Source organism: Vanellus vanellus, assembly GCF_965231255.1.
Source record: "Vanellus vanellus genome assembly, chromosome: 19".
Classification (NCBI taxonomy): domain Eukaryota; kingdom Metazoa; phylum Chordata; class Aves; order Charadriiformes; family Charadriidae; genus Vanellus; species Vanellus vanellus.
In genome coordinates, this window is record NC_138924.1 from 8,926,617 (window position 1) to 8,951,348 (window position 24,732).

General features: G+C 48.2%; 1 protein-coding gene across 1 annotated transcript in view; it reads left to right on the plus strand.

Moving 5' to 3' along the window:
• NXN (nucleoredoxin) overlaps positions 1–24,732 on the plus strand; it is a gene marked incomplete at its 5' end in the record, with an annotated part of 53,340 nt that overhangs the window by 547 nt on the left and 28,061 nt on the right. The gene's annotated exons all lie outside the window — the stretch shown is intronic.

A 24,732-nucleotide genomic window follows, 5' to 3' on the forward strand; every position in this document is an offset into this window, starting at 1 on the left:
AACCCGCGGGCGCCGTCCCCTTCCACGGGTGAGGGGGCGAGGGGTAGCGGGGGAAAGGACGGCGGGGGGGGGGGGGGGGGGGCGGTTTCATGGCGCTGGCCTCGACGGGCCCCTCAGAGGAGCGGGGCGAGCAGGCGAGGCGTGCGGGTAGCCACTCCGCCGAGCCCAAGCCCGGGACCCCCGGCTCCGCCTGGGGCTGAGGGGAGCAGGCCTCGGTGCGGGCCGTGGGCAGGGCCCCCGTGGGCTCCCGCGTGGGTTTGGGATCAGAGAAGGGCCCATGGCCTCCACTGGCCGGGGGGGAGGGCGGTTGGTGGTTGAGGAGAGAGTTGGTGCCCGGCTTGGGGGCTGTCGGGCGAGTTGGTGTGGTGGTGTTGGTTATTCGCCCTCATCGAACACGCCAGCTGATAAATACTCTGCAAGTTCCAGCCCCGCTTCCAAAGAGTTTAATTGGAAAGACAGATATCGGACAAAAAGCGCTCTGTAAGGCGCGGACAGGGAAGGCTGTGAGGGACGGGAAGGCAAAGGCTGGGCTTCTAGAGCCCAACTAGCAAGCAGCGTTGGTAGTTTTTTGTTGGTTTTTTTTTTTTTTTTTTTTAAAGTCTTTACAAATCTAATCTCTGGAAGCTATTGAGTAAGAATGGAAAAGATGGTGCCCCACTGTGCCATTTCTAAACATCTTTCCAGTGAGTGGTCGCGGCTGGCGGTCTGAATGCAGCATCAGCTCGGCTCTCCGTGAGGTGCGGTCTCCGCTTTGGCACGGGGATCAGGGTCACGCCGGTACCCGCAGCACTGGGGGGGCAGCCGAGCCCCCCTGGGGCATCCCCCGCGCCCGGGCTTTGCGGGGCTGTGTTGGGATGAGAGGGATCACTTCTTCCTCAACGGGTCTCTGAACCCTCCTCTGCCGGCACTTCCCGCTGTTCGTTAGGCAAAGGAGTCGTTAAAGGAAAAGTTGGCTGTCCCTCTGGCTGCGCCATGTGATGTCCCCTCTGCTGAGAAGATGCGTAGCAATTTTGAAACCCAGATTCAGCTTTTCGGCAGGTTTTTGTCACTCAGCCCCTGGTTCTGCAAAAGCTGGCGTGTTTAATGCCATGCACCTGGATGCTGCTGCTGAAGGCCCCCAGTTTGTCCCCTTTGAAATCCAGGTGCTTCTAAGTGGGAGCTTGCAGGAATCATCACAGCTCGAGGTCTGAGATCACGTTCATTAACAAGGGGAGTTGTAACAGAAGCTTCATCCTTCAGAGAAATTACTGTTTAATTCCGGTGTCTTTTAAAACCAAACCCTCTTCCTACAGGGATGTGAAAAGATTGTGGTTCCAATTAGTAGCTGGCCATTTCCCTACAGAACATTTCAGATTATTTAGGTGGTGGGACTTCTGCTTGCCATATTTGCTTTGAAAATTCCACTGCAATGTAGTTAAATGGTTGGGAAATTGTAGAAGTGGAAGGTGGCATAATTTTGCATGCCGGCCAATAGTTCCATCTATTAGATTGCAAGAAAACATGAAATAAAAAGATTATGGGGTCTTAAACTCTTATTCCAAGAAGCCCTGAGTTAAATTCAGGATTATTTTTGTGCAGAGTGTAAAGTAATTGAAGCTCGTGCTGTATATTTTCAAAACTAAGCAGATGTGATGTGGCTTTGGAGGAAGCTTAATCTACGGATAACAGAGAACCTATTTGTAAGTTATAAAGGGCAATTATGTCAGGATATCAGATTTCTAAACAGGAGATTTATAACCTGTAGTTCAGGCAGTTAGAAGTTTCCTTGTATAATAGGCTGATTTTTAAATAGTCAGGTTAATGACCTGACTCTCCAGAAAAGTACAAACTTTCTATTTTTCAAAAACATACCAGCAGGAGCTGGGGATGTCTAGCATATGTTCGGTACCTCGCAGGCTGAATTTGTTTAAAAACAAAAGCATTAGAAAAACGTAGGCAGTCCTTTTGAGTTATGGTTCCTTTGCTCTAAAGGCTGCTCCTAAACCCGATGTGAGACAAGCCCCAGAGAATTATGTAGATTTATGGGAAGAAAGGGATCTTATAGATTCAGAATAGAGATAACGGAGAGAGACTGGGCTGGGAGCTGAACTCTGTCCCTGAGCTCTCAGCCTCAGCCCCCAGAGAGGCTGCGGAGCCCCTGCCCTTGGAGGTTGCAGGGTTTGACTGGGTGAAGCCATGACCGACTGGGGTCTCGTGTTGGTGACTGCAGGGCTCAAGGACCTCCAGAGGTCCCTTCCAGCCAGCGCTTCCCGTTGTGAGTTGGTTAATTTATCTAGTGAGGTCGTGAAAGCTTTGGGGAGAGACGACTTCTGTCCCATATTGGCTGTAGCATCATTTTTTGTTGCTCAGAATTATTGAATAATATGGCTGTTATGGTCCTGGTTTCCTGCTGAAATGTTTATCACTGTGTGCATTGTCTTTCTCTGGTGTACGCTGCTTTTTTTTTTTTTTTTAATATTTCTTCTTTTTCCAAACCCCAGACATTGAATGTTGATAGGTCTTAAAACACAGGCTCCTTTCTGGGCTCACAGAAAAATTCCCACAGTCCTAAAAGTAAAATAGCATCTTACCCTCATGGTTATTGGTGAAAGTAGTATGGGTTGTCAAAGAAAACAGCCACTCTTCGTTGAATGCCTCAGTAACTCAATAATGCCGGGGTGCAGTTACCAAGGGCATAACAGCCTGTGCGTCTTGCAACAACCAGTTGAATTTGGGTAACTTTAGCATATAGCAATTTCTGTCTCCAAACCCGTAATAAAAGAAAGCAGTACAAGTCAGCAAACATCTGGACGTGGGGAAAGCCTTTGATTAATGAGGAGGATGGCATAATGCCTCTGTCTGAGGCACAGCCAGCCATATTACTGAGATTTTTTTCAAGAACAAAACCGTAACGTGCCAAATGAGATTGGAGGCCTTTAACTCATGATACACATCCCTCAATTAAGCTGTTCAGCCGCGGATTTGGGTAGCTATATGCAGCTGTTGATAATTGATTTGTCTTCCGATAATGCCTGGCGTTGCTGAGCAGAGCATGGGGGAGAGATGTTGCTCCGTGTCTTTGTTTCGTTTGGGGTTTTGGTTTAACATCACCCTGTTGTTATCTGTTTCCACGAACAGCTGCTCAAGTTCTGGAGGGTTGATTTAATAACAGCTTTAATTCCTGATTGCTACTGAGAACCTCGGTAATGTAAACAGCCCCCATCTGTCTACGTGCCCTGATGGTCGCCAGCGCCCACACCGGGGCAGCATCCGCCTCACTGTCAGGAGGACCCCAGACTTCTCCTGATGAGCTCCGGACCATCTCTGCTGCAGGGTCCACCTACCCTCAGAGTGAATTTGGGTGCTCTTTGAGGGCTTAGGGCACACAGGCTTTTGGAGGAGAGCCAGAGCGTGCTGTGCTTTGTTGCTGTGGGACATCTTGGTCATTTCTGCTAAAATAAAAAAAAAAATTCGGCACATTCTTTGTCCAGTAGTTCTTCTCACAGGGGTCCACATAGAAATGGGAGAAAGGAGGGTCATGGTGCTGGAGGAGAAAAGGCTGCGTGTGGGTCTGCGCTGGGAGGGAAGCAGTTTATCTTTTGCTGTTGTTTATTTGCCCTTGCTTTTGTTTTTACTTGTTACTTACTTGGCCCAGTCATTTTCCTCATTCTTTTTAATCTGGACTTTTCTCATGACACTTACTTGGTGCATCCACACAGTGCCGCGATGGTGCAGGGTCTGTGCTTTGCCTCTTGTTTTGTGTTTGCTTTCCACTGTATTTATGCATCTGCTTGAGTGTTGCCCAGATTCTTCTTGGGAAGGCAAACCCATTTCCACTGGAGCTGAAATACATCTGCTCTGGTTTTAAATAAATGCAAACCATGTTGATTATGTTTCTGTGATTATTCAGTCAAATACCTGAAAACAGTTTGAGGACCTCACTTTACTCACACTGGTAAATATGCTTTGGTTGGGACAGAGCGGTTTATCTTCACAGTCAGATTTGTATACTCTTCTCTATGTATTTTTCTCCCATGTTCACATGAAATGTGTCTTTTGCCGAATTGTGTGGCAGAGGCACATGATCTTTCTCTGCGTATGAAGAAGACGTCTGTTCTGTCTTGCCCTAGGGAGGGGGAAAAGAGCAAGTTGGTAGCTTTGGATTTTATTGTTTTAGTGGCTTGACTACTCTGGTAGGTGATCTGAGTTGGACATGCATAGAAGAACACCCCTCCTGTGCTGGGAGTACATCTTCCTCAGCACCACAAATAAAATGGTGGTCTTAAGGTTGATGGGTAAAATGTGACCAATCTCTTGCTTCTTTGCAGATATCTCTTTGTGAAGTCTTTTACAACAAATATCCACTCATTCTTTTTCTTTTTTTTTTTTTATTTTAATGTATTATGTTTTCTGTTCCCTCCCCACCTTCTCAAGAAAACGGCTTTTTTTTCACCCCTCTGCTTTAAAAGATCGTCTACTGTAGGAGCCTCTTTTAATAAGACACCGGGTACTACTTTTGTAGGTAGACTTTATGTAAGAAATGGTGGGGAGGAGGTAGAAATGTCATTGAATTAGACTGTACACAATTTTTTGGGGGTGGGAAAAACCCTCAAACCCTTGATTACAGTTTAAGGTGCACCCCAATTTTTAGGGACTCAACTTTTCTTTTTGAAATCACCATCTGCTGAGATCTGGGAGGCAAGCGGTCAGCACAGATGTGGGATTTGTCCAACAGAGAATTTTGTAAATCACTTGAAGCAGCTTTTGAGTTTCATCATATAAAAATATCTAGGTAATCACTTTCAGCTGTATTCCTGACTTTGTATTTCTGGGGTGGGAATGTATATGAAATCTTTGGCTCACAGAGATGCAGATTTGAAAAATATGGTCTTTTCATGACATAAGGCTATTGAGTAAGAAGCAAGGCATTAGCAGCACCAACTGATTCTTTGTTAGCTTTGAAACTCGCTCGTTCTGAAACGTAAGAATGGGAGATCTATGAAAGGAGCAGAGAGAAGCCTGTGTGCTGTTTTTCATTGTGGCATCTTAATCCAGATGTTGAAATGAAAACGTTATTTAAAAATGCAGGGTTGACATTTTCATTTGTTACTCTCAGGTTGCAGAACTAAGCAAAGCAACTTTACTTTTTAAAGTAATCAGTGCACAGTTCTCCAAAAATGCATTCTTTTAGGATCTGAACGTGTAACAGCTTTACAAAAGAAGGTACAAAATAATGGGGCGTTTTACTGTGCGATTTTGGAGAAGTACAACAGTGAACTTCAGTTATGACTGAGGAATAAGCTATTTGGTATTTCCACATCGTGCCGACGACATCGAAGCCAAAACATTCTCTAATTGTTGTTGTTGATGCTGCTTTTCCAAATTATTTCTGAGTATATTTTATACAGCTTTGCAGTAACCCTCCATACAATTAGCAGTCGTCTCTCATGCCAAAACACTAATCCTTCAGTGAAATCCCCGTAAGCATACACTACTATCAGTAGACGGCAAGTCTGGAGGCTGTGGATTTTAATCCAGGTCCTGCACTAGTTGCGAAAACATCACTGACGTCCTTGGAAGTTGGATTTCCCCGTATATCCAGACTGTGGCCTGCCTGAGCACTTTCCTTAGGGGAGAATTAGTGTTTTAAATGTCTTGCTGATGTGTCATCTGCAGTATTGTTTATTGCATCCTTCAGTTGGTAATTGCCCATGTTTGAGGGCCAGCTTTGAAAGTCTTTGGACATCTTTCCATCATCAAATCCTCCTGGCTCCACTGTGGGGAGAAGCAGCGGGAGCATTTGCTGATCACACGCGGTTGGATCTCGGACTGGGCTCTGCAAGTCCTGTCCCAAAAACTGACATCAAGTTTGCATTGCCTTTGGATGGTGGCTTCTTCAAGCGGTTTGATAATGTTTTAGTTTGAAATGCAGGAAGCCATCTCCTTGTTCAATACTCAAAATGATCCTTTTGTACCATTGCCTATAGGTATTTCTTAGTACTGAGAAAGTTTGCGTGAAATTCACTGTGAGTTCATTGTTAGCGGGTACGGGTTTTGGGAGAGTCCAGGGGATTTTGAAGTTGGAGTTTTTTGATCCCTTCTCATGGACATATTTTTAATGTTTCAAAGTGGCGTACAGTAGGGTTAGCTCATGCTGCTGGGGTAGGGTTTCACTTCTCCTGAATTGCATCTGGGTAGAGCTCTCTGTTTTGCATTCCTGTTTTTTTCAGCAACGCTCCCAGCATGGAAGTTGGGGTATGGTTTCAATCTCAATCAAGTCAGAAGATATTGCACTTCTTGCTGGTCAGACCAGGGGGATTCTTGCCCCAGCCCCACGCACCCTCCTCCCCAACAAGCTGGATTCGTGTAGTGATCGTCTGCTCCTTATTGCCAGAGTTTTGATGTGAAATGTAGGGATATAGGGAAACTGAGAGGGTACGGGAGGCTGTAATACAGCAGGCTGAACTCTGAATTCAAGAAAACAAGTTTGAACAGTGTTTGCCTGAGCATTTGCTTGGTGAGAAGCTCGTTGGTGTGTGCGGATTGCTTCCTCCTCCTCCTTCTTCCCCTCCCCATTTTTTATCAGGGAAACAAGTTCCAAGCAAAATATTCCAAAGTGATATTTAATTACTCTTTAAAATGCAACTATTTGTCTTATCAGCCATGTGGATTTCTCTTTGCTGCTTTGATTTGACAGTTAGTAGTTTGTCATTTTTAAAAAGCTTGCACACTCCAGGAATCTGTGATTTTTGTGCTTTTGAAAGTAGAGATGTTGAATTAACTGCAGCTTTGAACTATTCACGGATAATTTCGGGCCCCCCGCTTTCAGCAAATAACAGGCTGACTCCTGAGCTTTCAGGCTGGGCTCAGTACTGAATAATCACGACTTTATAGCTGTGTGTATTCTCTAAACTGGTTCCATAGCACATCACAGCGTAAGGCACGATAGATTTGAAACATTTTTCTAGACAGATCACTTTGTGCTCATGCCGTCTCCAGACAGTAACAATTAGGAGAGGGGGAAGTAATGCCAGCGTGGGGAGGGTGCTTAGATTCATTATGACTTGGGCTTTGTGCACATTAATTGCCCTCCGTTCTGGGGGTAGGAGCCCCAGCCGGGGGGGTGTTGAGCTCGGGAGAGGGCTTTCTCCCGGCGCTGCCTAGACGTACCTCTGCAGGGCAGGTTCCTCTGTGCTGGCTGGGACCATTGCTTCTGTGCTGATGCTCTGTAGGCGAAAAACACAGAGTTAAATCTGTATGTCATAAGGTAAAGACATGGCCAGTGGAGAAACTGGCAGCAGGATGAGTTGACAACTAAGCAAATAGATGTATTAAATTCTCTCATGGGAAAATGAATTATACAAGTATTTCAGATTACAACGTGAGCATCTTGTATGATAGCTGATTGCGTTTTCATCATCTCAGTTTTCCAAAGAAAATGTACCGTCTTACTGATTTGGCTTAGAGTGCACATAATTAATGGAAGGGTGGAACTAAAAAGATGCAGGAATGGTTTCTGCATACTCTCACGTCTGTCTTTCAACACCATGAAAAATTGCAACCAACAATTAATATGTAAAGAATTTGTGGTCTTCGTTTAGTGTGAGTGAGTGACTGATTGCTTCAGTTGCGTCAGGGAGCTTTTGCAATCTGATCAACCTCCTGCGTGGAGCCCAGCAAGCCCCTCTGGCCTCAAAACAAAGCGATGGGAGCCCCCGAGGAGGCACGGGGGAGTGTGGGGTTGCTGGCTGCCTGCCTGAGCAGGGAGGTGAGCGCTGGGCACAGAGCCTAAATGCTGGGGAGAATCTGCTCCATAAAGGATGTGCTTCAGATGGTAGGTGGCCATCGCAACTGTGGAGACCAGGAATGGTGCACTGGGGGGGAGAGCATCTTCAGTGGGGTTGCAGGGAAGCAAACCCAGGGCAGAGCAAACCTGGAAGCCAAAGGCTTGTAATGAGGAAGGCAGCGGGGCCACCCGGTGCTGCTGGGGGCAAGGCTCGGCAGCCTCTTCAGGCAGAGTAAGTGCTGTAGCAGCAGCCTGGTGTGAAACATTGCTGTGTGTATTTTGTACCCATGAAGTTCTGTAGCAGATGAAGCTGTCCTGCCCAGCCAAGGAGAGAAACTCCAGGATCCTCCAGCAACGTTTTGTCTGTCTTTGCAACAGTGGCTAAATCCAACCTGGCTTTAAAATATTTTAATGGAGAAAAAGTGCAAAGGTCCCTATTTGAAATGAATTTGCCAAGAGTTACCAGATTTTTATTTCATGACCGAGGCATTAAAAAATAGCTGGTGGCATCCTCAGATATGAGAGGGGCTTAGTGTGGCCGGCCCCTGGGGAGGGGGTGGCAGCCGGCGCAGGCGGTCACATCCCACCGGGAGGGATCTCTGCGAGACTGGGCTTTGACAGCTGAGAAGGGAGTGTTGTTTTATGTTTCGATGCAAGGATTTAAGAATCTGTGTGAGAATTAGGTAATGTTTGCAGAAGAGAGTAGACGGCAACTGAAATATATTGCAACTGCGTGAGCGAGCCGGAGAGAGAAATTCTAATTCTCCCTCGTTCCCAAGAGATTCCCACTGGAGAGATGAAGTCATAGCCATTACTTCATTAGCGTTAAGTCAGGATGCTGACAAATGAGCCCTCTTGATTTGTGCCAGGCCAGTTGAAGAGATTACTGCCCCGGCTCTTGCCCCGTGCCTAGGCAGTGGCTGCTCTTGCCGTGCCGTTGGCAGAAGCACATGCCGACTCCCCAGCCACACTGATTCAGCTCAGCGTTTTCTTTTCAACTGCCACTACTTCGTCTGGCTTGCCAGCTCCGAGCTGGCTTTTAGAAATCCTGCTGTGCAGAAGTCGGCTGCCAAGGGATGGGCGGGCGGGCGAGTGTGAGCAGCAGCTTTGTACTCACCAGAACCTCTCCATCAACGCCCCAGCCCGTGCCCAGTGCGTGGAGCGTTAATGGTACCCAACGGTCCGAGCCCCGCTTCCAGAGCAAACAGACGGGTGTAGGATCTCACCCTCACAACTCGCAGCATTGCTGTGGGAGTCCCTTTTGGAAAAAGTGTGAAATTTATTGTAATACGTGCTGAGGATCTTACGGCGGGTCTGAGCTGCTAAATCCTCTAAACCTGAGCCCACAAATTCATTGACAGGGCCTCTCACTTTGCTCTGCTCCAAGCTTATGGTTTCACTGCTCCAATATTTTTCCATACATGGAAGCATTCCTGCCCCAGCCTGGGCTAATCCTGACATGCCACTGCATCTGGATGTTAGCTCATTTCTCGCAGCTGACACTGTGCAAAGGCGGATGTCTGAACTTACTTTTGTTTAAATAGATTTAATTCAACCAGCAAAAGTGTCACCCTATAGGTAACCAAGTGGAGGAAAAAAAAAAAAAGTGGTTTTCCATTGTATCAACCTTCCAGGGCTGTTAGGTGGATGGATTGGTCCCCAGTAATGCCATGCTTTGGAATTGTGTAGTATTTAAATTGCAGAGGGGTAACAAACCAGGGGTTTGTGCCTCCAGCACATGCTGAACCTGTCTCCTTGCTGTGGCTTGGTCGGTGGAGGGGAGCCCCTGCCCGTCCGTCGTTCCTGTCCCGCTGGAGTGTGCTCTCGGCCTCTCCCCTCTGCTCCGACAGCTCTCCAGAGGCTCCGTGCTGTTCGGTGCGTATTTAATAGCTCGGTGAGGCTGGGACTGCTGCGCTCTTGCAACTGAGCCGAACACCTCAGTTGTATGGCAGAAGGAGGTGCTTGTGCTGCTTAATCCTTCCCTCGCCGGAGCGGGTTGTAAGTTTTAATTAAATGCCTGTAAGGTGCTCTGCGATCCGCTGCTGAAAGGCCCTGTTTAAGGGCAAAGCCTTTGAATAAAAGCTTAGAGACCTTTCCCACCCGTTGGGAAGGAGTTGGAGCTAAAACAGTGAGACCCAAGCAGTTGAATCTGAACAGATGTTGGTTCTCCCCCACTTTGATAGTTCAAAGGGGTTATTCTTTCTCTCCCCAAAAAAGGAGAAACACGGTGATTTTAGCGTTGCCAGGGATCTCAGCTCCATCCCCTCCTGCTCACTGCTAGTTAAAAGGTTGCCTGCTGGGCTGGAGGTGGGCATGGAGAGTTTCGGTTGCGGGCTGCGTTGGTTCATCTGCAGTTTACCATCCACTTGCCCGGCCCTCGCTGGAGGTCCCAGGTGAGTCTTGGGTTGTCCTCTCCTCGCTTGGCTGCTGCTCTTGTGTGCAGGAATAAGACGGGTTGAACTGAGCCGGGAGGAAGACAGCAAGGGGAAAATGGGTTTCAATTGAAGCAAGTTGTGTGGTGGCGTGGGAAGGAGGAGGAGACAATTTCCAGGTTTGCTGTCGGAGCCGTGAAGCAGATGAAACCGCGCTTGCGTGACTGTTTCCGACCCTGAGAAGTGAGTGAGTCCAAGAGCCTGCAGGTGCCTCCAGCCTCGCCAGCGGACCCCTCCACTCCTCCATTTGCCCCTCCAAACACAGCCCGGGGCCTGGGCAGCAGCAGCACTGTGATCCTTGCACACATACTTGGGTCTGGTGGGATTTCAGCATCAGGCAGGTCACCAGGGTGTTAGAAATGTTCTTCCCCCCCTGCCCCCAAGTTTTTCTGGCTACTGTTCTGTCACTCTCAGAGCGAATTGGAGGGCGCCAGGCTACAAATCCTGCCTTGAAAGTATTGCCTGGGTGTTTAGCTTGCAGGAATGCTCTTTTATCAACTGATAGCTGGTGTTTTGAGAGGGCAGGGCGCTATGCTTATTTACTTCTGAGAGGCTGATGACTCTACAAGCTTATTTTTTAGTGTGCTCCCTTTTAAATTTTGGGTTGTGGCTGCAAGGCAGAGGCCACATCGCTGTTACATTACAGGCTGCTTCTAACGAGCTCTTCCTTGTAATCTCTGTGCTCGGGAGCTTTACAAATGGCTGCATGCATTATAGAGAAGTCCTGCTGTCTTCGTCTGATGGGCAGGGAAACTGAGGCGAGAGGGGTCTGCGGGCTCGATGAGTGATCAGAACAGGGGTCTACAGCAGGCACCACTGGGATTTCCCAGTCCCGGCACTCCAGTCCCCCAGGAACAGTCCCATCTCACCAGCCCCACGCAGCGCGTGAACTCGAGCCCCTGGCTGTGCTCAGCTTCCCTCCCTGCCACCACCTCAGCTGCAGCCATTGCCCCCCGCTGCTGCTGCTGTCGTGCCGCGCGCTTCCAAAATCGGTTCGTTCCAGGGTTAGAAAAGACCCATTTTTGTGTCCCAAGTGCTGCATTTCACAGATATAAAAGGGGAAAGGTCTTAATGCCTGCAGCTTGATCTGCTAATCTGAAAGCATGGGAAGTTCTTCGTAGGAAGATTTGCTGCCTGGCTTTCTCAGTGCAAGTTTGCACAAAAACGTTTTATTCCTACAGTGGATTGTAGCAGCTGGATGCCTCCCACCAAGATTACTGATATTTAAGGTCTTTGATTTTGGTGGAGACACAGAGCAATAAATTAAATGAGTAGGGGACTTTCAGAGAGTAGTACAGATGGTGGGAAACTGAGGGCAGGGACTACTTAAGTGCTAATGTATGGCACCGCTTTGACTCCTTTCTTTTGGATGGAAAAAGCCATGGGCTGCTCTACCAGCAATTTTGTCTCCCCCTTGTCTTAGAAGACCTGCCGGCCACCTCTATTGCCATGCTTTCTTGACAGTCAAGAAAGGAGTGCCCTGTGCATGCTCCTGCCTGCTGGCACAGCAATGCCCTCCGTGCCTTTCCATCCTCTTGCTGGCCTGATCCTGGCTGGCTGTGCGCTTGGGCATTCTCTGTCTTTCGTTTTCTGCTTTCTTGGTAAACACTGGGAAAGCCGACTGTTAAATGAGATTTCTTGAATTTTTATTAGTCTTTCACTTTTTTCCTCCTTAGATGTGACCTGCTTTAGGTTTCATTTAGCTGCAGAGATTCAAGTAGAACAATTTGATTCCCTTACCCGCCTCCATCTGTGTTAATGTGCTGTGTCTTTGACTGATGGTTTAATGATTGTGTGTGACAGGAGCATCCAGGGCCCCACTTGGCAAAAGGGGTTTATCTCTTAGGTGGTGTACAAAGTAGACGTCTGCCGCCCCGGTCGTTCCCAGCATGGGTTTCTGCCTAGAGAGGCAGTTTTCAAGCCGGTTAATTGCCACGTTGTGAAGCAGAAGGGTAGGTGGCTGTCCCTGCCTTTCCCTGTGGGCACGTCCCTGTCGGCTGTGTGGGGCCAGTGGCTCTTGAGGTGGAAAGATGGTGACGTGGTATGTTGGGGAGAACCTTCTATGTTGGGGTGAGCTGTCTCGGCAGAGGGACGATGAGCGTGGGAGGAGCAGGCGGAGGGATGGGGAGGGAGGGAGGGAGGGAGGGAGGGATGGATGGAGAGGAGAGCGGTGCCTCGCCTGGAAAGTCACTTTGCTCCAGGCAGCCTGGCTTTGAGTCGCAGGAAGGCTCCAGATTTTACTCCATTCTAAAAATGAAACGCCCTGTGAGCCCTGTATGTTTTACATTGCTTTTTGGTTCAGGCTGGCCAAGCAGCGGCCCTGTGTTGGGCCATATCCAGCATCCTCTTTTTTGATGTTTTTCTCCATGAGGATTTGCTGCAGTCTCCACAGCTGAAAAAATGGAGTCGTCTGCATAAAACCCAGTAATTCTCTAGGTTAAGAGGCCACAGAATACCACCTCTGTCTGTGGCCATCTCTCTAATTATTAAAATAATAACCCTAGGCAGAGCTTACAGCCCCACCAGCGGCTCAGGGTTTGTTCAAACAACAGCATGAGAAAAAAATGGTCTTTGCCATACAGTTGGTTGTCTAAAGAGACATCCCCCTAGCCCCATGGGGAGAGAGTGGGTAACAACAGGCAGTGACAATCCAGGCTGGTGGAGATGCCTCCAGCCTTGCGGGAACAGAGGTTTGGGATCTGGAATGGGAAGGTAAGCAGAGACCTCCCCCTCTTCCATGGCTGTACCCTACGTGAGATGATGCACTTTGTGTGGCAGCAGCTTGCAGACCTCTTCCCTTCCAGTGGCTCGTCCTTAGTTTTGTCCTTGTGGCTGCTTCTGCCTGGTGGCTCCACAGGAGCCCTGGCCATGCTTGACTTCTCCACAGCTGCCACAGTTGCCCATCTCTTTGCTGCCGGAGCCGGAGGTCTGTCCAAGCGACATGAAGGTGTGCTGCTGGCCTTCATGCCAAGATTTGGGAATCTCACCTCATTTATGCAAAATCATTTATTCCGGCCAGGCTCATGTGGCTGGTATTTGGTAGGCTGCTCGGAGGCGAGAGAACCGAAGCAAACGGTCAGGACTTTGTCACTTGGATTCGGTCGCTGTCTCCAGACCAACTGACCAGGTTGGGTTGGTGGGTTAAACCTGTGTTAAAACGTGCTGAAAGCTTGGGGCTGGGCATGTACCTGCCTGGTTACAGGTATGCCCATCACCTTGATGTCAGTGCGCAGAGTTCGTGTGCCTCCTTTCTGTCTTCATTATGCTGCCTTTTCTTCTCGGGACTTGAAACTGGAGACATGATTTACACCTGGCGCATGGCTGGGGGAGAACAAGTTGTATAAAAGCCTGTGGTGGCTGCCATCTCTGGTCGAGTGCATCTCTGGCTGCTTCCTCCCCTGGGCTCCCAAGAGCCAGAGTGGGGATTATCCAGAACAAATCCTGTTATCCAGCTGCTTCTGTGTCGGAGACCTGCCTGGCGCAGGGATGAACCCCTCCTCACCGCAGCACCCCTGGCAGTGAAGGAGTCACAGGACAAGAGTGCCCTGTGGGACATAAATCGTGTTGCTGTTTGCAGATGACATCATGGGGGAAGATCAGGGATTTTTAGGGTTTCTTTGCCAGAAAGTGGCAGTGTTGATTGCCAGGCTTAGTAATGAAGAATTTGAAGTTATGATTCATCCCTCAATCCACGTCTTTAGTATGTGGTGGTAAAGCTAGGAAAATCTGTGTATGTATAACGTGTTTCCTCTTAGGGAGCTGAGAAACCCTTAGGTGCAGCAATTATTCTTTTACTTAATTGGGATTGAAATACCGAACGTTCAGAACATGCCAGCTCGTGTCTGTTGTGGGGAAAACTCATTTGCTTGATAGAAATGTCTTTTCATCCTGCCATACTGAAGAGAAAATAAGGTGAAATCTATTGTAAAGAAAAATTCCTGACTTTTTTTTTTTTTTTTTGTTACCCGCTCAAGCGGTTGTTCAGGCCCCTGGAGGTGGCTCAGCACAGGCAGTTCTTGGTGAGGACATAAATTTGAGAGGCAGCTCATGAGAAGGAAGGTGGTTCTTTGCTGATGCTCAGACTTCTGGTATTTAGTTTGATCTTTTACTTTTTAATTACTCCAGCAATTAGCGCAGTTACAGATTGTGCCTCGCCGTTGCTGTTCTGTGAGTGGTTCTCGCACAGCATTTGCTGGCCCTGAGGATAAACCAGCCTGGTGCAGAATTCCATGCCAGCACTGAAAAGGCATCGGTGTGTATGTGAATTTTCATCCGCGTGGATGTTTGCTCCAAACCTCTGCAGCCGGTGAGACGGTGCCTGGCTCCGAGCAGCTCGTGCATGGGATGGTGCTTTGCCTGTGCTGCTTGTGTCTACCTACAGCCGCTTAGTGACATACAAATGAGGGGCAAAGGCAAGCTGTGCCTGCTGTTTTCCTCCACTTGTTAAATAACTACAATCAGCCTCGCAATAGCTGAAGACTGGACAGAGCCCACCGGTGACATGTGGGGTGTTGGTGCAGCGGGCTTATTGCCAGAGGGACTGGGAACGTGAACCCTGTAAAAAGAAAGGAAGCTCATTCTGTAGCTGAGCAAATTAGACCTTGCGCCAGAGGTAGAAGAGGAAAACCCCTGCCTTACCTGAGCTTGGGCAATCACTCTTGTGATTTTGTTTTGTTTTTCTCCACTATTACTAACAGCATTCACTTCGTTCAGAGCTTCAAGCTACAGGAACCAGTGGGTAATTCCCATGGAGGGTATGTCACACTGACACATTGCTGCCAGACACCTTTTGGTTTGAATGTTGGGAACTGCCATTTACTCACACGTTTTCAGTGTTTCTTGTTTCTGCTGGTTAAAGCACCTACTGACTGAGAAATGGATATTGATGGGCGCAGCGCCTGCTGCAGCGCAGAGTCTGTTGTTCAGCTCATCGGGTGAATGAACGGTTTCACTCCAGCTTCCCTGTTAAGAGCCGCTGAAGAACACCGCAGGGTTTTTCGCCCTCTTGCTTTACTAAATGTTACTAAAGAAAACCGGTTTAATCAAGTCCAGACCTTTTTGCAGGAATCACCATGCTCTCCTCCCCCCCGTGCTCTCCTTCCCCTTGCAGCGAGCAGCGGGCACCGCATCAGCTTGGCCAGCGCTTGCCCACTGTGTTGGTCAAGCCTTGTTTGCTTGGTGGGGTTCAGTGATCCTGCAGCAGCCATCTGAAGAAAAGAACAAAATCCCAGTGGTCTGGCTGCCGTCCTTCCACTCTCCTGCCTGTTGCAGCCCGCCCAAGCCCGATTTCTGCTCAGGTATAAGCTCTTTTCTATTCTGTTTATGCTCCACTTACCAAAAGAGGTTGGAGCCAGATGATTTTTCTGCAGAGGATATAGTTTCAATGGAGAGAAGTGGGAGTTTGTAAAACAATCTGTCGGATTAGTGGCACCTCAGCTCCTGCAGGATGTCCCCACCCCCTTGAGTCCTATTTCTGTTCTTTGAAAGCTGAAATTTCCATTGCAGTTGATGCCCTGCCAGGCACTCTAGCAGGGTTGCTTTCCCTTGGATGCAGTTCAAGAAACCATCGTTCCTTTTCTCTACAGTTTTGTCATCAAAGGGAGGGGAGCGCCTTCCCTGCACTGCCCTGCTGCCTCCGGTGCTGGCAAGAGTAGACGACCATGGCTGTTCTTCAGACCCACCACGCTAGAAATGTGAATTAGAAAAGATTTTGGTGACAGGGAAGCTGAAGCATTTGTGTCCTCAAGAAAATATACTTCAACACTTAAAAAAACCCAACCCAAAATTTCTTTAGGGGACCAGCTGAGGTCTTGGTTAAAGCCCTCCTCCACCAATGCATTAATCTGAAGGTGAAAGGCTTATCTTTGTGATTTGCTTTAGGTTTGTGCACTTAGGCAGGAGTGGCCTAAGGACTTCTGGGAGACTTGTAGCATGACATTTTTATTTTACTAAAGACTGCTGAAGTCAGAGGTTTTAGGTAAAAAAATCTTGGGGCAAGGGCAACTTCAAAATTGGGGTGGTTTGGGGCCTGCCCGGGCTGGAACCTGTGGCAGGTCCTGCCAATGCCAGCTGTTGTGCTCTGCTGGGTACTGTAACACGGGATGCAGTTACCAAGGTGGGGGCGAGATGGGAGAGGAAACCCACCCTCCTGCATCCCACAGCCATGCCCTCCGCTGTCTGCTTCCTCTGGTACTGGGGATGTGTTTCAGTTTTGGCCTATCTTCCTTGCTTTTAGAGTTCAGGCTAACCCTTTAACATGATCGTAGTGTGTAGATTAAAAAAAATAATTGTTAGAACTGAGAAAAAAAAAAAAGAGAAATATTTTTAAGAAGGAAAATAAAGCCCAAGTGTGGCTTTGCTGCTTGTAGGAGGAGCTGGCTACAGGACATGCTGTTTTCTGATTGCTCCTCCGCGCATGTCAGCGTGATAGTTTGGTGATGTGCATTTTTTAAGTAGACTGCGTTGGGTGAACTGGTGTGTGTCGGCTTCCTGACGTCCACCTGATTTACCTGACCTGTCCTTATGCCTTGCCTTGCCTTGTCATAGTGAAACTACAACAGGTTTTAGGGTTGTTGCGGGAAAACCTGTTTTCCTAGAGAGAATATAGAGGTTCGCTGGATTTTCAGGGAAAATGATTGAGCTATACTGACAGGAGAACTAGCTGAGCAAGTTAGTGGTGGATTTGAGATGTTAGCTTTGTGGCTTTTGTTTACCAGAGCCTGAGCAGTATTTGATGTGCAGACATGTTTTCAGACGTTTCTCATAGAGAAGGTGTTGGCGGCTCTGTTGTTAACACCCTTGCCTTTAGGCCAAACTATTGAAAATTCAAGTTGAGCTTGAATCCCATTTCAATGGCTTGGAAAGCTGCAATCTGATGGGCTGAAAAAACTCATCCAACTCCAGCCCTTATTAGGAACTTAATCTGAAGTGCAGCCAAAGCCAAATAAGGGGGAGAGCAAAAAAAAAAAAAAAAAGCAGTAAAATGGAACAAGAAATGTGCATCCAATTTACAGTATTCCTCTGCAACCTTAATTCAGCCCCCTGTATGCATTACAATGCCGTTTCTAATTACGGCATCATGTATGGTTTTTTTCCATGGCAGCCCAGTGAAGGATGGGGTTGCATGTGTAGGACCTCTGCCCTGCAGGATGTAGAATTTGGAGAGAAGCGAGTGAGGCAGGTCATGGAAAAATAGAGGGGGTAAAGTAATGGTTAAGGAGATGGGATTCCTGCTCTGCTTCTGCCGCAGGGCTCGTGTATGGCGCCAGGTAAATTGCTTTTCATGCACAACAAGGGACTTGATTTCCTGGGTCCCCAGGCTGAGGGTTGAGTTGCAGAAGTGCCGAGTGCTCCTGCTGCAGATGATCTCATGGGAGGTAGTACGTCAAACATTTAAAATGCCGCTCGGTGCTATTTATTTTTTAAAAAGGGAGCTGTAGGCTGATTCTGGAACTGGAAGCCCAGAGCTTCTCTGTGCCTCATTTCTTCGTCTATAAACCAGAGGTGTTGTGAATGTAATTCTCGAGGATTTTATGAAAAAAATGTCATGATCGTTTGAGAAGTATTCCAGTCTGCAGCGGCAAGACACCTTCATTTTTGCCTTGGAGCAGCACTTGAAAAGTGTGAAGTGAAGAGGGCCAAGTGCCGCGCATGAACAACCAGTCAAAAACCAAAACTCAACAATTCCTTACTTTTTGAGCATCTTCTATTCTCAGTGCTAACTGCGTCAGGACTGTGTGCACACGTGGTATGTGGCCATGCTGTAAAGACCCTACGCAAGTGGACCAGATTAAAGCTACAGAGAAAATTTATTTCCAGCACATCCTAGCTTTTCAGGGCTTGGCAACTGTAATATTTTCTTAATGCAGCTCTTCAGATGTAATATGGTATGAATTACAGGACCGGGCGAGTAAGGATTTGTGTGTAGAGGGTACAGACATCGCTCTGTAGCAAATTTCGCAGGGAGGACGTCGAACGGCTCGATCCTGAAGGTGGTCATTCATTTGCTTTTCTGACCTGTAGCAGAAACTGGGAGGGTTTTGGATCATCCAGGAAGGACCTTGTGTGTAGTTTAGGCTTATCTGAACGCAGGTTGCATTTGATCTTTAGGTCGGACCACTGTTGTGTGTTGGAGCCTCACTTGCAAAACAGCTCCTGTGTCCATTGAAGAAAGAGGTTGAGGAAGTTATTTTTTCTGTGGTTTTATGGAACTCTATACCATCGTCTGTCTCTAAGGAAGATGTGACGCACGATGGCTTTGCAACTATGCAGCTTGATGGAGAGGCGCATAGCTGCGGATGCTGTCACAGGGATGCTCCTGTAAGAGGTTTGCTAAGTCGAGAGGCAGCTTGCGTCCCTCTCCCTTCTCCGGTACCCTTTAGACTTTGTTCCAGCTTACCTCCTTTCCCTCAAAACATGGATTAGGAGCTGCAAAGCTCTCTGCAGGAGGAGAAGTGTGTTTCGTCCCAGCTTGGCAAGGAGAGCCCCATCAGCCGTGCCGTTGGGAGGAAGGGCTGTGCTCAGCCATGCTCTGCCAGGGCTCTGCCAGGTTTTGAACACAGCTCGCTTAAGTCAGCAGATGTTGTCAGGCATGCACAGGCAAAACCTATTTTCTAATTCACTAATTATAAAAATTCCTGGCAGAAGCTCCGTGTGAGTAAGCTACAAAAAAAAATTACTAAGGAAAAAAAAAGTTTATGGTATAAGGCTGACTTTAGCACATGAGAAGAAGGGAAGCTGGGTCTTTCTGTAAATGCAGTTGGTCATCCAGCTTTAGCCCGCCATGTCCTTGTCTGGAGAGAGGGGCGAGGGGAGAAAGCAAGGCAGTGAAGGCCCAAGGGCTTGTCCCGCTCAGCCCACAGCTCTCTGAAGCTGCTGTTGTGGAAGGGGGTGGATGGAGAGTTTCCTTTCCACTGCCACAGGAGAGCTGGTGTCCAGCCTGGGAACTGGCGTGGCTCTGGCTTGTGAATGGGGGCAAGGCAGCCCCTTCCCCACTAGCCCTGAGGATGGGAGGAGGCTGCTGCTGCCTGCTCGGGGATCACACTTGCCTTTCACCTCGCTGCACACGCCAACTGGCATGGGGAACCAAGAAACCCTCGGATCCGGACAGGTCTTGAATTCTCTGCAAAGGGTGTTCGCAGCACTGTCTCCTAGGGAAGCTGCTCTTTTTCTTTATAAACGTTGGATTTTATTTTATTTTTGTTATAAAACCCACATAACTAATTTCCCTTGGAATCTTTTTCAGGCGTCTGCTCTGAGTGTGTTTTGGCCTTACTGCCCAGTGCTGGTTTTGAATCCCAGTCCCAGCGGTGGGAAGTTTTCAGAATTAATGCCAGTTGTATTTTTTTAATAGAATCACAGTGTCCGCCTGTGGGTTTTAAACAAATATCCTTGGCTTTATGTTTTGCCTGCAAGTAGCGAGTATCCAAAAGGTGTGGAGCCAACAACAGCAATTCGGCAAGGATGCAGTATTTCCCCTTTGTCAAAATGACTTTGTATTTCTTTTTGTAACCTAGCGTGCACCTCCCCGACCCCGCTGCTGTGCTGGGTGTTCTGATCCACTGCAGCAGGCAGGATCCGTGCCTTTGCATGGGGCTGTGGTGCAGGCTCCCAAGGGAAGTATGTGGCAGCCCCATCAGTGAGTAATTTAAATTACACCTGGGGAATATGGAGTAGGAAACAATCCTGCCTGGTGCCTGTGGGAATGGATGTGTCTTTGGGTTGACATTTCAGCTGGGAAAAATGCATTTGCTTCCACTTAGTATGCACTTGCGCTGAATTTTCTGCCTCCACTGGCTCACTTTTCACTTTTGTACCTGGTTTTAAGATGTGGCTCCCGAAGCAGAAGATAATTTTTCAGGATGCAGCACCGTCCTTTTTGATCCCGACCTTCTCTTTATTTCCTTTTGAGGATGTCTTTTGTAATACAACCTCATAGCGTTTCCTCTGCTGCCGCTCTCCCTTGCCAACCTGCCAGCGCAGGTTTTTGGCAGGAAGGTGAGCATCTCCGTGCTCTGCTCTGCCGCCGAGGCGTGCCCCACGAATGCTGGCAGCCCTCCCTTCGACAAAACACCGAGTGCAGCCTCTCCAAACTGCCCTGGCTTGCCCAGGGGCGGCTGGGATCCAGGAGGGCTGTTTTCCCAGGAAAGAAGAGCTTTGCTGGGGCAGGAGGCAGGCTGTGGTCAGCCCCTCACAGCCACACGTGTGTGTTACAGTGACTCTGTTGTTCAGGTGCTTCTCAGCATTTCCATTACAAAAACTAGTTTCGGTAGCACTAAGTTATCTGCAAAGTTGCTGTTGTTTGGGTTTGGTTTTTTTTTTTTTTAATACAGTGTTCTCTGAAGAACTTTTAAGAACACGCAGCTCCCCGGTGTCTCCAGTGCAGCAGCGATCAGTGTAGCGCTCATCAGCTGTACTTTTTATAGTCCTTTTCCCTTTGGTCAGCAGTTTTTATAGTTCTTTTCCCTTTGATGTTTGGGACTGTCAGTGAAGAAGTTTGAAGGTGATCTGATAAGTAGTATCTGGTAGAAAATATAAGGTATTAGTAAAGAAATGAAAAGCGAGCAGAAGACCATGCAGTGGTGGTACCAGCAGGAACACGCAGTGGAAGCAGTTGATGTTAGTGTTGAGGAAGGTCGGTACAAACATGCCTTTCGCCTGGGATAGGAAAAGAAATCTTGAAAACAGGTTTGTATCTGCATGAAGCTTCTGAAACTGAAGAGCCGTCTATATCCTAGAAGAGGCTTTTATTTATTCCTTGGAATCCAGAGTTTGGAGAGCACGTGTTGGCCATGCAAACTCTCAGCTTTGTCATAAATCTGCATTTTGGAATAGGTAGAGGATTAAAGCAGAATCCTTTTCTATTTATGGACTTCCTTGGGCAATACATTTGAATATTCTTTTGAATCGACTAAAAGGTAACCACAACAACCCAATGCTGCATGTGCTGAATCTTCTCTGTGGCCCTCCTGTAGATCTGCAGAGGGGGAACAGGGGATGCGGTGAGATAATTTCAGCTTGCAGATCTGAAATAGTGTTGTTCAGGCTTTAACGATCTGCCACCTGCTGATTCCTTGGGATTCAGAACAGACTCTGGGACGTGTGCTTTTTTTTTTTTTTTTTTTTTTTTTTCTCCACAAATGGGCTGGGTTTCGGGCTTTAAATCTCTCCTTTTGTAAGCAAGTGCAGACTTGGAAAGTATTAATTATTTTGTACTATCTGTAGAAGTTGCTCTTTCCCTTCCACTTCGTAACTGCCTGTGCACTCAGGTCCTGTGCATCTGGGTGTCCCTGTTGGTGCAGGAGCGGAGGAGCAGGCCGGGTGCCATCCTGCCAGAGGGGGACCGACAGCGGAGCTGCTGGCTCACACCGTCCTGATACCCTTCAGCGAACTGAGCAGCAAGAACTTACCCAAGAGAGGCTTTTCTCCTTTTTTTGAATTGTCAGTAATCCAGAGTGCTGCATATTTGTGTGCAGAGTTTAACCTTTTGGTCTCCTGCTCTGCCCAGTGGAGAGAGGAGGTCCTCAACCCTCCTGGAGAAAACACAGAAGACAGAGTCCAGCTGTGCTTGAGTTTTACGCTGCTGTATATTGAGGCCCTGCAGAAGGGTCTGTGCAGGTGGATCTCTTCCCTCGGCTGCATCCTGGCGAGCAGTACCACCGAGGACTGGGCACCTGGACCCTCAGACACCCCTTCGTTTGCCCACTGCCTTGCAAAACTGTGTGTGTAATTTATAACATGCAGAGTGAACACCGTGAACTCCATAAATTGAAGACGCACAAATGTTTTTGTGTAGGGGTGCAACTTTACAGACCAGCTGGCTCCGGTTTGGTTTCTCCGGGCTTGGGAATTTCCTGGGTTTGGGTGTTTGTTCCGGTTGCCCAGCCCCAAGCAGCCCCTGAGGGTGCGCGTCTGCAAGGGGACCAGGGTGTGCTCATTGCCCGCTCTGTGGTGGGGGAGAGCAACACAAAGACTGAAATGCCAATTTCTCATAGAAAACTCTTGCGTTTTATTCAGGAGCAGCAGGTTTGTTCTTGGGCAGGGGGGAGCACACCTTGCTTCTCCCATCCCCTTCGTGCAGGGCTTAACGCAGCCCATTTTTGTGCTTGCTGAGAAACTGAAAATCAGGATTAAGCGGATGGCCAGCGCTTTCTTTCCCCTTTATGTGTCTATTTAATTGGATAATATGCGTGGCCTTGCCTTCCTGTTTACCTTAGGGTTTGTTATGGCAGAGAAGATGGATTTTTCCTGGCTCTTTCGTGCACAGTATGTAAACCAACACGATGCAGTACACAGTCAGAGCGTGAAGCCTGCCGCGACCTGGGAGCTCGGGCTGTTCTTTGGTGCGCCCCGTTGACATCAACTCATTGTTCGGTGTCTGCATTGCACCCCTGCAACTGGGAAGCACATCTCTTCTCACGCTCGCAGCCACTTGTGCTGCTTGCCAACACACAGGGGCCTGTTTTAGATTGCTTTTTCTAGAAATAGGGGCATTTGGAAGAAGAGATACCTTTGAGGTGTCTCTGTCTTCACCTCTGGACCTGGTGAATTCTTGGAAATCATGAGGAGTGAGTGTCTGCATCTTCAGCTGGTTTTGCTCTCCCCATTTAGTACAAATTGCCCTCTAATATTGGGCTGTTTTCTGTACAGACTTTTTCTTGAGTCCTAGGTTTCTGAGCCTGTATTTCCCACCTGGGGAATTGTGGGGTTTTTTTTCCCTTGTGCCTCATAATTCCTGGGTGATTTCTGTAATTCATCAATGCTAGCTTGTCAGCAGAGACTTGGAATAAAAGGCTTTGTAGTGTGCTGCTTAGCTGGCTGTATAAACATGAAAGTACTAGGTTTTTAACTAGCTTGCTCACATGGCTTTCCTCTGCAAAGCGTTAGCCAAAACACTCCGCTAGATAAAAGAGATGCTGAGAAAGTCCAGGTCAGCCGGAGATTGTCTGAGAAGGGGTATAACATTGATCTTTGTTTTAGTTTTATTTCTTGTAACTTCTCAGTAAGAGCAGGGAATGAGGATAAATTGTTTTCATCTCTTGGTGGTCAAAGATTAAGATGGATGAGGCAGTGGGCTGCCTGGAAGAAGCTGTTAAGTAAGAGCCCGGCTGTGTACCCGCTCTCTTGCATCTTGGATGAAGTTGGCTTCATGCTTCCTGTTTCCCCATGCTCCTCCTTAAACGTCTGAGCTGGTGAGTGATTGCCTTGTGTTTTCTGAGCTCTTTGAACTGGAATAAATGAGCAGGGCTCTGGGGATGAGGCCTCTCATCAGTCACTCACCTTTCACCTCTGAGGGCAGCGGTTTGCATCAGGTGTGGCATTAAATGCACAGGGTTCGGTGCCCCTTAGGTCACCAAACTTAGCTAAGCCTGCCCAAGCTGCTGGGTGTTTGCTGTAGCTGGCGCAGATACGAAAACCCAAGAGTTTTAGATCCAAATATCATCCCATAGCATTTAAGAGTAAAGAAAGGACGAAGGAGGCTTTGGGTAAGAGGCAGTTTGGTGTTTGCGTTCAGCCTCTGGGATTTCAGGGTCTTTGTTTGCCATTCTTTGTGCAAGTTTTCACAGAACAAGAATACATCTCATCTGCATCTCAGATTCAAATCTGTAGGGAGAGGTTTCCAGGAAACTTCAGACAATATTCATCCCGTTTTGGGAGCGCACAGGAGGGGTGTACTGCTGGGAAGTGGGATTTTCGGGCTGGTGTCTGTGGGAGCAACGGCACTGCGCTCATGGTGGGGGGGTTTACTGCAGCATCATCCATCATTGCGCTTTAGGTACTTAGTGAATTCTGTTTGTAAAAGCATATTTAATTCATCACCAAAAGTGCCTGTGGGGTTGAAAATGCGAGACCCTTGGATAGGGGAAATGGTTGTGTCAGAGCCCCAGTATTTTGCCCTGTTCGTGAGAAAAACACCCTGTTTGAGGTAGAAGATGTTGCTGTTTGGCACCCCTACATGGTGTAATTAAGACTCTCTTTACATGGCAGATGTGAAGCTGCTGTGCTGGGGCAGAGTGGGAGTGGGGCTGGCTCTGCTCTACCCCTCAGCAGCTCTTGTCCCTGCCCCGAACCAGCCCTGTGCTGGCAAGTCCTGCGTCTCATCAGCCTCTCTGGATGGCTGAGGGGATGGCTGAGGGGCTCCAGTCACCCATGTCCATGCCCAATGCTCTCTTAATGCTGTCGTTTTGTTAATGAGCGTCTGAAGAAGATGCTGGCTGGGTCTGGGTGCAGGCGTGGATTGAGGGTCCCTTGTGTTTTGCTTTGCATGCTCAGGCACTGGTGAGGAAGGAGCGTCAGTGAAATGCTCGGCTTTACACCCAACAAACGGGGCTCCCTGGGGTGCTGCAGTAGCTGGACTTGAGTTTTGTTACAAAAACATATCACTGCTATTTGCTGCTGCTGGAATAGCCCTGGCTGGTGTCCTTCATAGTGTTGCTAAGAGGGAACTGAAGCGTGAAGAGGCCTTTATACTCTCTCTGCTCTTTACCCCGAGCCACGACCTTCGGGGTGGGGAGGAGCTGGTGGGTGCCGGCAGGT